This window comes from Magnolia sinica, chromosome 14 (assembly GCF_029962835.1).
Source record: "Magnolia sinica isolate HGM2019 chromosome 14, MsV1, whole genome shotgun sequence".
In the NCBI taxonomy this organism is placed as follows: domain Eukaryota; kingdom Viridiplantae; phylum Streptophyta; class Magnoliopsida; order Magnoliales; family Magnoliaceae; genus Magnolia; species Magnolia sinica.
In genome coordinates, this window is record NC_080586.1 from 80,557,299 (window position 1) to 80,570,990 (window position 13,692).

The 13,692-nt window shown below is 37.8% G+C and overlaps 1 pseudogene; it reads left to right on the forward strand.

Moving 5' to 3' along the window:
* Nucleotides 1–13,692, forward strand: part of LOC131225066 (delta(14)-sterol reductase-like) — a 53,028-nt pseudogene that overhangs the window by 13,823 nt on the left and 25,513 nt on the right.

The following is a 13,692-nucleotide window of genomic DNA, read 5'->3' on the forward strand; positions in this document are numbered from 1 at the left end:
GATGACGGAATCCTTCCTAAACATTCATACATCTCTCAGATTGGTTGTGGATTGGTTTAATTCTGTTGTTTATCTTGTCTCATGGGCATAGTTTGGTGATGGAATCCATTCTAATTTACATCCGTCTTATCTTGTGAAAACTAGATTAAAGGAAGTTCATATTATGCTTTAATGATATATCTTCCAACTGGATGAAGATGGGACTTGGAGTCCAGTTGAGTTCGTGAATCAAACGTAAATCTCCTTGATCTCTACAAGTAGATCCTCTAAATCCCTAGTTTCCTTCCTCTAATTTCTCAGGTTTTAAATTAGTAGTTCACCATTATTCCTCAAATTACAATCGATTTAGATTTCATCTTAGTCTAGTTCTACTTCTATTTAGTTTCAGATTACATACAGGTTTCAGTCCCTGTGGTTTCGACGTCGGTCTCACCGAGTTTATTACTACATCACAACCCTATACTTGGGGAGTGAACAAGTTTTTGGTGCTGTTGCCGGGGATTAACGGTTACGATTCTTTGAAATTAATTAGTTTTAGAATTAGTTTAAGAATAGGATTTTACTAAATTTAGTTTTAGATTTTTATTTTTAGAAACTAATCTGTTTTCCTGTTTTGTAGGATCCTGATATAAACTTCTAATTTGGTAACCTCTTTCTGATTTTTTTACTTCTTCTATTCTTAGAATTAGGATTTTAGTTTTAGAAACTTTCTTATTCTAGGTTTCCTTTTTAGAAACTAACATTGCTTTCTATTTTTGAACTAGGATCTCTAAATTAGAACTTTCTAACTTTAGGTTTAGAACTTTCCTCTTTTGTTTTTAGAAACTAGGTTAGTTATTTTCCTTTTTAGAAACTCTTCCTAATTTTAGAAACTAATTCATTTTTCCTTTATTTTTAGAAACTTTCTAATTCTAAGTTTAGGAAACTTTTTTTTTAGAAACTAACTTTCTATTTCCATTTTAGAATTTTCTAACTTTAGAATTTCTATTTTTAGGAACTAATTTCTTTTGTTTTCTTTTGCAGGATCTTAACATAGGAATTTCTAACTTGGTACCTTCCTTCTAACTTCTTCTCCTCTTACTTTCCATATTATTGTAGGATCTTTTTTTTTGTTTTTCTTAGAATTAGATTCAGAGTTCGGGTTTCATCATGTATATGCACGAGTGGGAACGTCAATATGCTGAGAAGAATAACATATATTGGGATGATGATTATGATAGAAATCAACCTATGTCTCAAAACTTTTCTGAAACTATCATCAAGAACCGATCAGAATATAAAGATCTTCCGGTTAAGAAGTCCTTACGTGATCATGTGCAGGAGAGCAATTACACCCCACGGATTAACAAAACAGTACGTGAGTGTTGGGGTTATCATAACTATGCGAGTGAGAGTTATTATCACCCATCTGATAAAAAGAAAACAATGCGTGATTATATTATGAGTGATAATATGTATTACCAACCACCAGATTCTCCCACATATGATCCGTACGACTATGATCAATGGAAACATCAAAATTGGAAAGATGAACCAGCAATACACCCTAGTGAACATTTTCTTGGATCTTCTACCTATGAAACTCAATCAGAAACGACCCAAGAGGAGACACTTCAGGGCGACATATATGATTTTTTGGGCCTTAGAAAAACAATAGAAGCACTTGCATTGCACATTGATCAAGCATTGGAGGCTCGTTCGTCCCAGTTACAACTCAATCTAGAAACACAATGCAAGGAAAGTGATCCTAACTCGCTTGTGGAAGAAGCTAAAATTACGAATGAAGAGTTGGAGTTCATTAATGATCATATGGTTTAATTTCCCGATGAGTCGATCTCGATGACTGTCCAAAGGAATGATCAAGAGACGTGGGTTTCTTTCAAATATAATGATAGTGACACACTTCACTCACATGACACACATGATTACACTAATGAGGTAGAGGTTAGTTTATTCGAACCACAACCCAATCTAAGAATAGAATGTGAGGAATGTGATCCCATCCCAAGTGTACACCGCACGGAACTTGACGATGATGAGTATTGGGATTCAATCTCAAGTGTGGCCCTTGCCAATGATCAAGAGGTTCAGGAAGTTGTCAACCATAATGATCTACTCCACTTGTCTGACATGACTGATTTGAATGTGGAGAATGAACCAATTTCAACTAACCCTTCCAACCCTTGTGATGCATGTTTGGACCACTGCCCTGAATTGAATGATGATATGATTCGGGTGATGGACAATTTGCTTGATATGACTCTGGAATTTGAAACTACCCAGTTGAGGCCACAATCTGAGCTACACACGTTAGGCGATTCAATGCCTCCACTGAGAAGCTTCAATGGCCAGAGTCTTCACATCAATTCTTTGCCTATTGTTTGTCCATCTGTCTGTGAAGGGCAAGAGCAAGCGAGCATGCGTCCATCCACTTTCAAGGATGATGGATTTCTTGGGCAGATCATCACTAGCTCCAATGTGGAAAATAAGTCACGCTCAGCTGAACTTCCCAACTCTTTGGATGATTAGTTGGCACACTTTGTAGATTTAAACGATCCCATGTCAAAAGACAAAGTGGATGCCTTGCAAGACAACATCTCGCTAGTCATCACTGACTGAGAGAACCCTTATTCTAAAGCCCCTTCTTCCCCTGATCCTAAATGTATACCATTAAAGGAGGATGAGCTGACAATGGAACCGAAGTCTGATACTACGGAATGTGTTGAGACTACATCACTTCTTGCGAAGTTTTCTGAACTTTATTTACTTGTAGCCTCTAATTCACCATGAGATACTAACGTTGAAACTTCTTCTGTCACAGGTGAATGGGATATACTTTGGATACCTCAAGCAATTCAACGAAAATTTTCCTATGAGGTACATAAGTTTCTCTGGAAAGTCATGCTTCAGGGCGTACAAGCCTATTGCAAAAAGGGCTTTTGGATGATCTTGTTGAGGAACTTACTGAGAAACTTATTAAGATATTGGCCGGAAGAGGAACCTTGCGGCATGATCGAGTAGTTTTTCCATGCTTTCATAGGACTAGGGTAGTTTGCTTTATGCTGTTCTAGGATATACGGTTTTATGCCGTTAGGTTAGTTTGCTTCTTGTATTGTTTTAGGATAGTTTGCTTTCGTGTCTTCACTCTCGTGCTGACCGGCTTTCATGCTGCGATATCTTGAAAAATCTCTCTCGATTCCTGCATTCAGGTACTATCTTCCCATCATGTTTTATTTGCTTTTGTTGTCCCATGTGCATTGCATGCTCATATCTTTTACATTGAGGACAATGTAGATTTTAGGTTGGGGGTGGGAGATTAAGTTACCTAATCAGTGTTTTCTTGGTCTTGAGCAAAGAATTGTGAGGATTTTTTTTTAATCTTTTTTTAAATTTTCCTAGAATTTCTTGTGAATTCGAAGTAATTTTGACAGTCATCATTTATTTAGAATTATAAGATATGGAGTGTTGGGGATTTACATTTCTTGAACTTGGTTATCTGATAGATTTCACAGTTGAGTTCGAATTATTAATCCATGATTAGAAGTTTTAAACATTGATTGAGTCATAATTTCACATGTCACATCTCGCTTACACATTGAGGTTTCAATTCAATATTGAAGGATTAACCTGGTAATCACTAAGCATGAAAGGAACCACCAGCCTGGACAATTTGCCTATCATGATCAATAAAAAAAGAAAAAGAAGAATTGAAGAAAAAGAAAATACCCAGGGTTGGGCAAATGGTCTTCACCATAGGTTTGCTCCCCATAGGTGAAGGTTCGACTCCCCACAGTTGACATTCGGAAAATATTGGGCGACTGGTCTTCACCATAGGTTTGCTCCCTATAGGTGAGGATTTGATTCCTTTCATTGGCATTACTTTTAATGGAAAAATCACAAGTTGGTAAGTTGATCTATGAGGCAGGTTTTGGGTTTAGGTTTTGATTGTCATGAATTCTCTTATTAGTTACCAATGATATCATGAAATAGAGAAGTGAACCTTAATGATAAGCCGAGATTACACTAAACATTGAAGGATCTTAATGTTTAAAATTTTTGCTAATTGATGGATTAATACTTTGATCATGATTATGAAGTCTATTTTGCACTTGAGTATAGGTGAATGTAATGCCCAACATTCATAAATCTTAGACTTCTAGTATCTGGATTGTTTTCGAAAATCACTCGAGTTCTTAGAAATCGTCCTATAATTCTCAATTTATTTTTCGCATACTTTGCTTGGGACTAGCAAAATGCTGGTTGGGAGTTGTGTTGAGGGTCAAATATTGCATATCAGACCCCAGCTATTGCCTGAATTTACGAACAAGGTACTGTTTAATAGTCCGATTTAGTCATGTTTGTGATGCAGGGTGCATTTAGGAGCTGGACTGAAAAAGTGCAATAAAAGTATGGATTTGATGCTCATAAATTACCAAGGCAAGGTACGGACTCAAGGGGACTGATATCGATGATTCTACACGGCTGAGATTCAAGAAAATCACGTGTGTCACACTAAACGGGCCCGAAAATCATCCAGAATGCAAGATCACAGGGTTCCCACTATCCGTTTGGCTTGAAACTACATATATGATCCGTGGACCATAAATTAACCGTACATGTAAAATTTCAGCCATTGGATCCTTGTGGAAGTGGTCCAACGGACAGATCAGCCAACAAATCTCTGATTTGGGGCCCACATGATATCTCAATATACTTCAATTTTGGTATCAACCCATTAAATGGGGTTTCACAACAAATGGACGGATCAGATCTTACATATACATCATATTAGACCCCACATGTACAGAGCGTGTACATGGAGTACACGCACCCGCGCCACACCACAACGTCAAGGTATCTTTGACTGCCTTGACCCAACCATTCGTGCGCAAGCAGGCAGCGGAGGACGCTGTCCGGGCTGGGTTTTGCTTGTGGGCCCCACCCATCATCATTTTGCATGATCCAGACCGTCATTTCACTCCAGAGGGTGGGCATAACTCTAGTCAAGTTGGAATTTTGAACCCATGTAAACTTACACACGTGGATCGCCAGAAAACGCAAGATTAACGGTTAGTTGGTTTGATACAGTGGACCGCACCAAAACTCAATAAAAACCATTCTTTCCTAGCTAGTTTTTCACCAAGAATCTAATGAACGGATCAGATTTCTCAGAAAACATCACTGCTGGGCCCACCGGCCTTCGCAACGTAAGAAAATTCGCAACGCCCTGCGTTCGTGAATTCCGGATGCTGTGGGCCATTCCATGATTGTGATCTTGGTCAGATGAATGATCTGGACCATTCAAAGCTCTCCCAAGATGCGTTCGCCCAAGGCCAAGAAGGCCAAACGGAATGGATTGTGCGCCCGGGCTGTGTTTTGTCGAAACTGGCTGCACTCGACGGTTTGCTGCGCACGTGATTTGCAAAGCTGCGTAAGCTGCACTCCACCGCCTCTTCTGCCGACTCCAGCACTCAATTCACTCCTCCCTGCTTCCTATAAAAAGAGAAGAGAAGAAAGAGAGAGGGGATCCTTGAGATCGGGGCAGCCGTGAAGGCCAGCAAGGGGGGTCAATTCTCCAGGGAGTGCTTGAAGTCAGAGAACGTCAGAGACAGAGAGTTTGTTCTTTAGAGTTTTAATTTTTTGTTATTTATTTATTATTATTTGAGAGATCCAGCCCAATCATGTTGGGCTAAACCTCTTAGCTAGGGCTGAGAGGTGAAGCTTGTGGCGTAATGGGAATGATTCTACGGCTCTGATTCATGTTGATGAACCTTCTGTTTGATTCTAGTTTAATTGTATGGAATGTTTTTAGTTTTTACTGGTTTGTTGTGACTGAAATTACAATAGATCTGTGATAGCTTTGAGCATGTTCTTAGCATCATAGGGTTTATGAATTTGGGAACCCTGTTGTTCACCATCGTCTCCTGGGCATGGTTGGATGACAGAATCCTTCTTAAACATTCATACATATCTCAGATTGGCTGTGGATTGGTTTAATTCTGTTGTTTATCTTGTCTCATGGGCATGGTTTGGTGATGGAATGCATTCTAATTTACATCAGTCTTATCTTGTGAAAACTAGATCAAAGGAAGTTCATATTGTGCTTTACTGATATATCTTCCAACTGGATGAAGATGGGACTCGGGGTCCAGTTGAGTTCGTGAATCAAGCGTAAATCTCCCTGATCTCTACAAGTGGATCCTCTGAATCCCTAGTTTCCTTCTTCTGAATTCCTTAGGTTTTAAATTAGTAGTTCACCATTATTCATCAAATTACAATCGATTTAGATTTCATCTTGGTCTAGTTCTACTTCTATTTAGTTTCAGATTACATACAGGTTTCAGTCCTTGTGGATTCGACCTCGGTCTCACCGAGTTTATTACTACATCACAACCCTATACTTGGGGAGTGAACAAGTTTTTGGCGCCGTTGCTGGGGACTGACGGCTACGTATTTTTAAAATTAATTGGTTTTAGAATCAGTTTAATATTAAGATTTTACTAACTTTAGTTTTAGATTTTTCTATTTTTAGAAACTAATCTGTTTTCTTGTTTTGTAGGATCCTGATATAAACTTCTAATTTGGTAACCTCTTTCTGATTTCTTTACTTCTTCTATTCTTAGAATTAGGATTTTAGTTTTAGAAACTTTCTTATTCTAGGTTTCCTTTTTAGAAACTAACATTGCTTTCTATTTTTGAATTAGGATTTCTAAATTAGAACTTTCTAACTTTAGGTTTAGAACTTTCCTCTTTTGTTTTTAGAAACTATGTTGGTTATTTTCCTTTTTAGAAACTCTTCCTAATTTTAGAAACTAACTCATTTTTCCTTTATTTTTAGAAACTTTCTAATTCTAAGTTTAGGAAACTTTTTTTTTTAGAAACTAACTTTCTATTTCCATTTTAGAATTTTCTAACTTTAGAATTTCTATTTTTAGGAACTAATTTCTTTTATTTTCTTTTGCAGGATCTTAACATAGGAATTTCTAACTTGGTACCTTCCTTCTAACTTCTTCTCCTCTTACTTTCCATATTATTGTAGGATCTTTTCTTTTGTTTTTCTTAGAATTAGATTCAGAGTTCGGGTTTCATCATGTATATGCACGAGTGGGAACGTCAGTATGCTGAGAAGAATAACATATATTGGGATGATGATTATGATAGAAATCAACCTATGTCTCAAAACTTTTCTGAAACTATCATCGAGAACCGATCAGAATATAAAGATCTACCGGTTAAGAAGTCCTTACGTGATCATGTGCAGGAGAACAATTACACCCCACGGATTAACAAAACAGTACGTGAGTGTTGGGGTTATCATAACTATGCGAGTGAGAATTATTATCACCCATCCGATAAAAAGAAAACAATGCGTGATTATATTATGAGTGATAATATGTATTACCAACCACCAGATTCTCCCACATATGATCCGTACGACTATGATCAGTGGAAACATCAAAATTGGAAAGATGAACCAGCAATACACCCTAGTGAACATTTTCTTGGATCTTCTACCTATGAAACTCAATCAGAAACGACCCAAGAGGAGACACTTCAGGGCGACATATATGATTTTTCGGGCCTTAGAAAAACAATAGAAGCACTCGCATTGCATATTGATCAAGCATTGGAGGCTCGTTCGTCCCAGTTACAACTCAATCTAGAAACACAATGCGAGGAAAGTGATCCTAACTCGCTTGTGGAAGAAGCTAAAATTACGAATGAAGAGTTGGAGTTCATTAATGATCATATGGTTCAATTTCCCGAGTGCACACTGCACGGAACTTGACGATCCCATCCCAAGTGCACACTGCACGGAACTTGACGATGATGAGTATTGGGATTCAATCTCAAGTGTGGCCCCTGCCAATGATCAAGAGGTTCAGGAAGTTGTCAACCATAATGATCTCCTCCACCTGTCTGACATGACTGATTTGATTGTGGAGAATGAACCAATTTCAACTAACCCTTCCAACCCTTGTGATGCATGTTTGGACCACTGCCCTGAATTGAATGATGAATTGAATGATGATATGATTCGGTTGATGGACAATTTGCTTGATATGACTCTGGAATTTGAAACTACCCAGTTGAGGCCATAATCTGAGCTACACACGTTAGACGATTCAATGCCTCTACTGAGAAGCTTCAATGGCCAGAGTCTTCACATCAATTCTTCGCCTATTGTTTGTCCATCTGTCTGTGAAGGGCAAGAGCAAGCGAGCATGCGTCCATCCACTTTCAAGGATGATGGATTCCTTGGGCAGATCATCTTGAGCTCCAATATGGAAAATAAGTCACGCTCAGCTGAACTTCCTAACTCTTTGGATGATTACTTGACACACTTTGTAGATTTAAACGATTCCATGTCAAAAGACAAAGTGGATGCCTTGCAAGACAACATCTCGGTAGTCATCACTGACCGAGAGAACCCTTATTCTAAAGCCCCTTCTTCCCCTGATTCTAAATGTATACCATTAAAGGAGGATGAGCTGACAATGGAACCGAAGTCTGATACTTCGGAATGTATTGAGACTACATCACTTCTTGCGAAGTTTTCTGAACTTTATTTACTTGTAGCCTCTGATTCACCATGGGATACTAACGTTGAAACTTCTTCTGTCACAGGTGAATGGGATATACTTTGGATACCTCAAGCAATTCAACGAAAATTTTCTTATGAGGTACATAAGTTTCTCTGGAAAGTCATGTTTCAGGGCGTACAAGCCTATTGCAAAAAGGGCTTTTGGACGATCCTGTTGAGGAACTTATTGAGAAACTTATTAAGATATTGGCCGGAAGTGGAACCTTGGTATATGTCTGTGTTTGCATTTTTAAGTCGATGAATTACTAGTTTTGGAACTTAACTATTATTCCTGGCAGGTCTGTTGTCACTTCTTCTGTTGGTTACTGTTTTAGGAATTGGTGTTAGCACAAAGCTGATATCACCCACGGTACGTCGCTTTTGTTATCTCTGTCCTTGACTGGAAAATATTTAAATATTGAACAACCGTGCTTCTTTCTTCTTTTTGAGAGAGTTCTTCCATAGATTTCTATTCATGTAAAGGATGAAGAAGTGACACAGTCAAAGCATAGATGATGATGACAAACTGGAATTGTATTTATTTTCCTTCTACAGCTTAGTGCTTGATTTTGAGGTAGTGTAAATTTAACTTTGGAAGGGTTGCTTTTATGTAGGTCTTTGTTTGCTTGAAATAAAGTTAGGTAGTAAGAATATAAGCTGGGATCATTTGGAAAAGAAAAAGGATAAAAGGAAGGTATGTTTAGTTGGATTTGGAAGGTTTGTTGTAGTCCTTATTTTAGGAACAATAGGAAATGAGAAATGTCAATGGTTTACCTTTTGGTAATGATTCGTTGTTGTTGGTGGTGGTGGTGGTGTGTTTTTTTTTTTTTTTTTGAGAAATGAAAAGCTGGAGGAGGACTTGCTCTCTCCCTTTCTCTCATCTCTCTTGGTAGAATAGACTTTGTTCTTGTTTCTTGCACAAGGATGCATGTGACGAGAGGAAATAAGAGAAATGAGGAGAAAAATTGGTGCTAGTTTCGTGGACTGAAAGTCGGAGGCTTGAGTTAACGTATAAGCTGTTCATTGGCTTTTGTGGGTGAAATTTGAGCCGCCCGATGGACACCAGCTGTAATATGAAACTCTTGAATTTAATTAAAAATGTCTTACCATGTCCTTAAAATATTCAAGGTTCCACATCCAGGAAAACTAATTGCAAGGGCAAAAATGTCATCAAAGGCCTACTCTTGTTATATATAGTAGAGATTAAGGTAACTTGATGGTGGTATGCTGATGTTGATGCTGAAATAGAGGAACTATTTACTTTGGTAAAACAAACACAAATTGGAATGGCGTATATGTACACTAAACATAATGAAAGCCTAACTGATTAAGTGATGCTCTATATGAAACACAATAATCTTTGTATAATACAAGAGATTTTGAAAAACATCTCAAGTAATGCCGTTTGATAACAGGTACCAGATGGTTAGAAAAAGCTTTTAATAGAGAAAAAAAGTTCTTAGTGGAAATGCACCAAATGGTTGGGAAACTTATAAACCATGGCAGGTGGAATGACATTCAGTGAAATCCCTAGGTAGCTGTAAATGATTAAAAGCTCTCAAGTCCAACTTTCGATTTTAAATATGAGATTAAGAGAATAGCAAGTTCATGTATAAATGCATTTTTGTATTTTTCTACATTAACAAAAGGATACTTGCAAAGACTCACATAAAAATTGACTTTGCAAATAACCATATAATCAATTCCCCATTATTGAAAATGCCCAATTTTTCACACCTTCCATTCACAACAGGTAAATAATGGCGAAAATGCCCATATTTATAAAATGATGAAAATGCCGTGTTAGTATAAACAATAACAAACGTCACTACTAAATAAAGATTTTTTTTCTTTTTTCTTTTTAAACATCCATCAGTGATTGTGGGTCCTTATAGATGGATGGTATGGATCGTGTGGATGTGCCTCACAAATAACTCTCTCAAACCTTTTCCCTTTATATCTAGTCGTCCTTTATCTTCTTCTTGTTTTTCGTTCGCCTTTATTCTTCATTGTGTAAGAAAGAAAGAGATGCTGATAGTTGGAGGGAGGGAGAATAAGAGTGGAGATTGGGCGGTGCCTTTATTCCTTTTTTCTGATAAAGGATAGATTCTTGAATATCTCATGTATTCCTTTTTTCTGATATCTCCCCTTATTTCTTTGGCTTAAAATAAAATTTTGATTGACGTGGGCCGATATAGTTCAATACAAGGAATACCAATACGTGACGGTGATGCCTATACCGTATCATTTTTCTGTTGGGCTGATACGCCCCCGATTCCAATATTCAGAACCATGGTGAAAGGGGTGGAAACTCTTTAAACCTTGTATATACCTCATTTAAAAAGGCAAGCAACTGATTCCACTTGGCAAGTTGAGTAACATTTTACCATGTAAACACTTTTATTTACCTCCAATAGATCTTTTTTTCTTTTTCTTTCTCTTATGAAAAAAGAATTACAAATAAACACTGTACCCCTTTTCTCTCTCCCTAAAAACTACCAATACCAAACACAAGAAACTAATTACCTGGTAAAGACTTCACCAGTACCTAAATTACCCCCAAGGGCACATTTGGAAATGTGGCAGCACACCAATCAGGAATGGAATCAACCACCCCAAATCACAAGCAGGTGAAACTTCAGGCCTAACCTGAGATTACACCAATCTCAGTGGTAACAGAAAAGCATGCTTTGAAAATAAATTGCAAATGCACCAGAAAAACAGAAAACTTTCGGAACCTTACCAGTAACCTGAAACAAGCAACTTCCCTCCAATAACTTTTGGAGGCTTGCCCCATATGAGCTTTGGGGTTTTTCTTGAAAACACGCTTTTGCTTGTTGGCTCCTCCAAAAACTCGATACCTGCACAAGACAAGGACAGTTTGAGAACTACTAGAAATTTCTAGAAACTGCCTACTAACAAAGTTTGCTATTTAAGGTAGGTGTTCCCCAAATGAATGCAATATCCTGATTGTCAAATAATAAAAAAGAAAAATGCTCTAGCGCGACAAGTGCATGGGAACATTCCACACACCTAGTGGACACATGAGCAGTCCATATCATTGATCCAGTCCCCATTTGGTCCAAACCACTCCTCATAAGCCACCTCACTAAAAAATACACTAGTTGGAATTATCCTAACTATCCGATCAATAGAATACAGAAGTGGACGGTCAAGATCATTTACAGAAAAAGGAGGTCCAATCACCAATCTTTCATTCAGAGGACTCCACCTTGGATTTCTTATGGTTCTAAATAATCAATTTGGTTCAACCATGCCCACTCAGCATGATCTTTCCACAATAGCTCAAGAAGGTTGGTTAGACCTACTGGACAGTCCAGATCAATGCTACTGCCCACATGTCCAAATGCAGCTAGGGGCATGGGAATGCTCTCATGCACTGGAGTATTCTCCAATAAATATTGAAATTTGTTTACCCAATTAAAAAACCTAAGCAGTTGGCAACAACAGCTGCTTTTGTTAGCTCCACTTTGTTTCCCAAAAGCCACCAACCCTGGACCAGTGATAGAACAGTCAAATCACTTGAAAGAATCATAGACAATACATGGAAGAAACTGAGAGGGATAACAATGGTATTAATGGTTCAATTCACAAGCACAAATAATAATAATTGCTGTTGTACTTAAGCTCAGTACAAGAGATACATGACCGGTTGCTATGAAACTTTAGATGTAATTTATGTTAAAGGAATGCATTTATGCATATACCTGCAGAATATGTTGCCTGTGTTGGGGACAAGGTACTGAAATCTTTTGTATACCAGCTAACTCGCCACAAGAATGTAATTATTTAATAAACTCTCTTTCCACCTGTTCCTCCCTCCCTTGGTTGCACAATCCCCCCTATGAGAATCTCACAACATGATCTCTCTCTTCTTTCTCTGCTTTTCTGGATTTTTGAGATTCAGATCTCAAAACATGGTAGAAAAGCAGGCTTATCGAGGATATACCATTCATCTTCTTTGGTCACCTCTTCTAACTTTGTTTGTGGTTTCAAGGTCGGGCCCACTTCACTAGTCCAAGGGTACAGATGAGTGCAGAATCTGACGGGAGAATAAAGTATTCCAAGTATTGTTGAGGTTCTTTCACCATTAAAAGGTTAGTAAAATTTACTCAGATTTGATCTTGGCTGTTGATATTCATAATAGTGATCACAATCGGCATCTGATTTTTTGGACTTGACGATTTTTATTTTTATTTGTTCCATCTAAGAATGAACAATCATTGTTATTTTGTTTGGGTGATGTTTTGATGTGTTCACCCAATAGTTGCACAAAACGTGATGCGAAGCGGCAACAGATTCAGGAGTGGGAGCAGGGAAGCATCTCTTTCAAAATGTTAGCAAGTATAAACAGCTAGAAAATGTGATTCAAAGCGGGAGCAGCACCTGATCAGAAGGATCATGCAACTAATTTCGTTCTTTGATGCAGGACCAATGTATGAAGCTAAAGAATCAATTACATCAATCAGAAAAATTAAATTAATTAAAAAAATCACAAACCATTCTAACATGATTACAAATCTCAAGATTCTAAGAAGAATTCATACATAGTTCAGGGTTAAGTTGTCAAACATCACCCTACATGATCATTAAATACGAAAAATTGGGATCTAAAAGATGTAAGGATATACAAGGAGGAAAACCTAATACTATCTAGGGCTTGCTAAATCAAGATAAGGGTAAATCTAGGGTTAGGGAAATTTGGGGAAGAATGAAATTACAGCTTAATTGTTCCAATTGGATGAGAAAATTTTGGGGATTTCGGTTGTAATTAAAAGGAATTAGGGTTTGGATGATTGGGTGTTAGGAAATTGAAGTGAATTAAGGGAATTAGGGTTTGAGGAATTTGGGAACTTAGGGTTAGGGTTAGGGTTAGGGTTTAGGTATAGGATAAGAGCATTTGGAAGGGGAATCAAAAGGAAAACAAAAGGGAAAGAGGGTGGCTGTATAAACCAGCCCGCAGGGTACACACGTGTGGCCGTACGGTCACACATGTGAGGATTGGGCAGCTAGGGTTTGATCCGTAGTGGAAGGGGTGATGGGGAAGGTCAAGGGAAAAGCAAAGAAGGGGTTTTGGAAGGTTATTG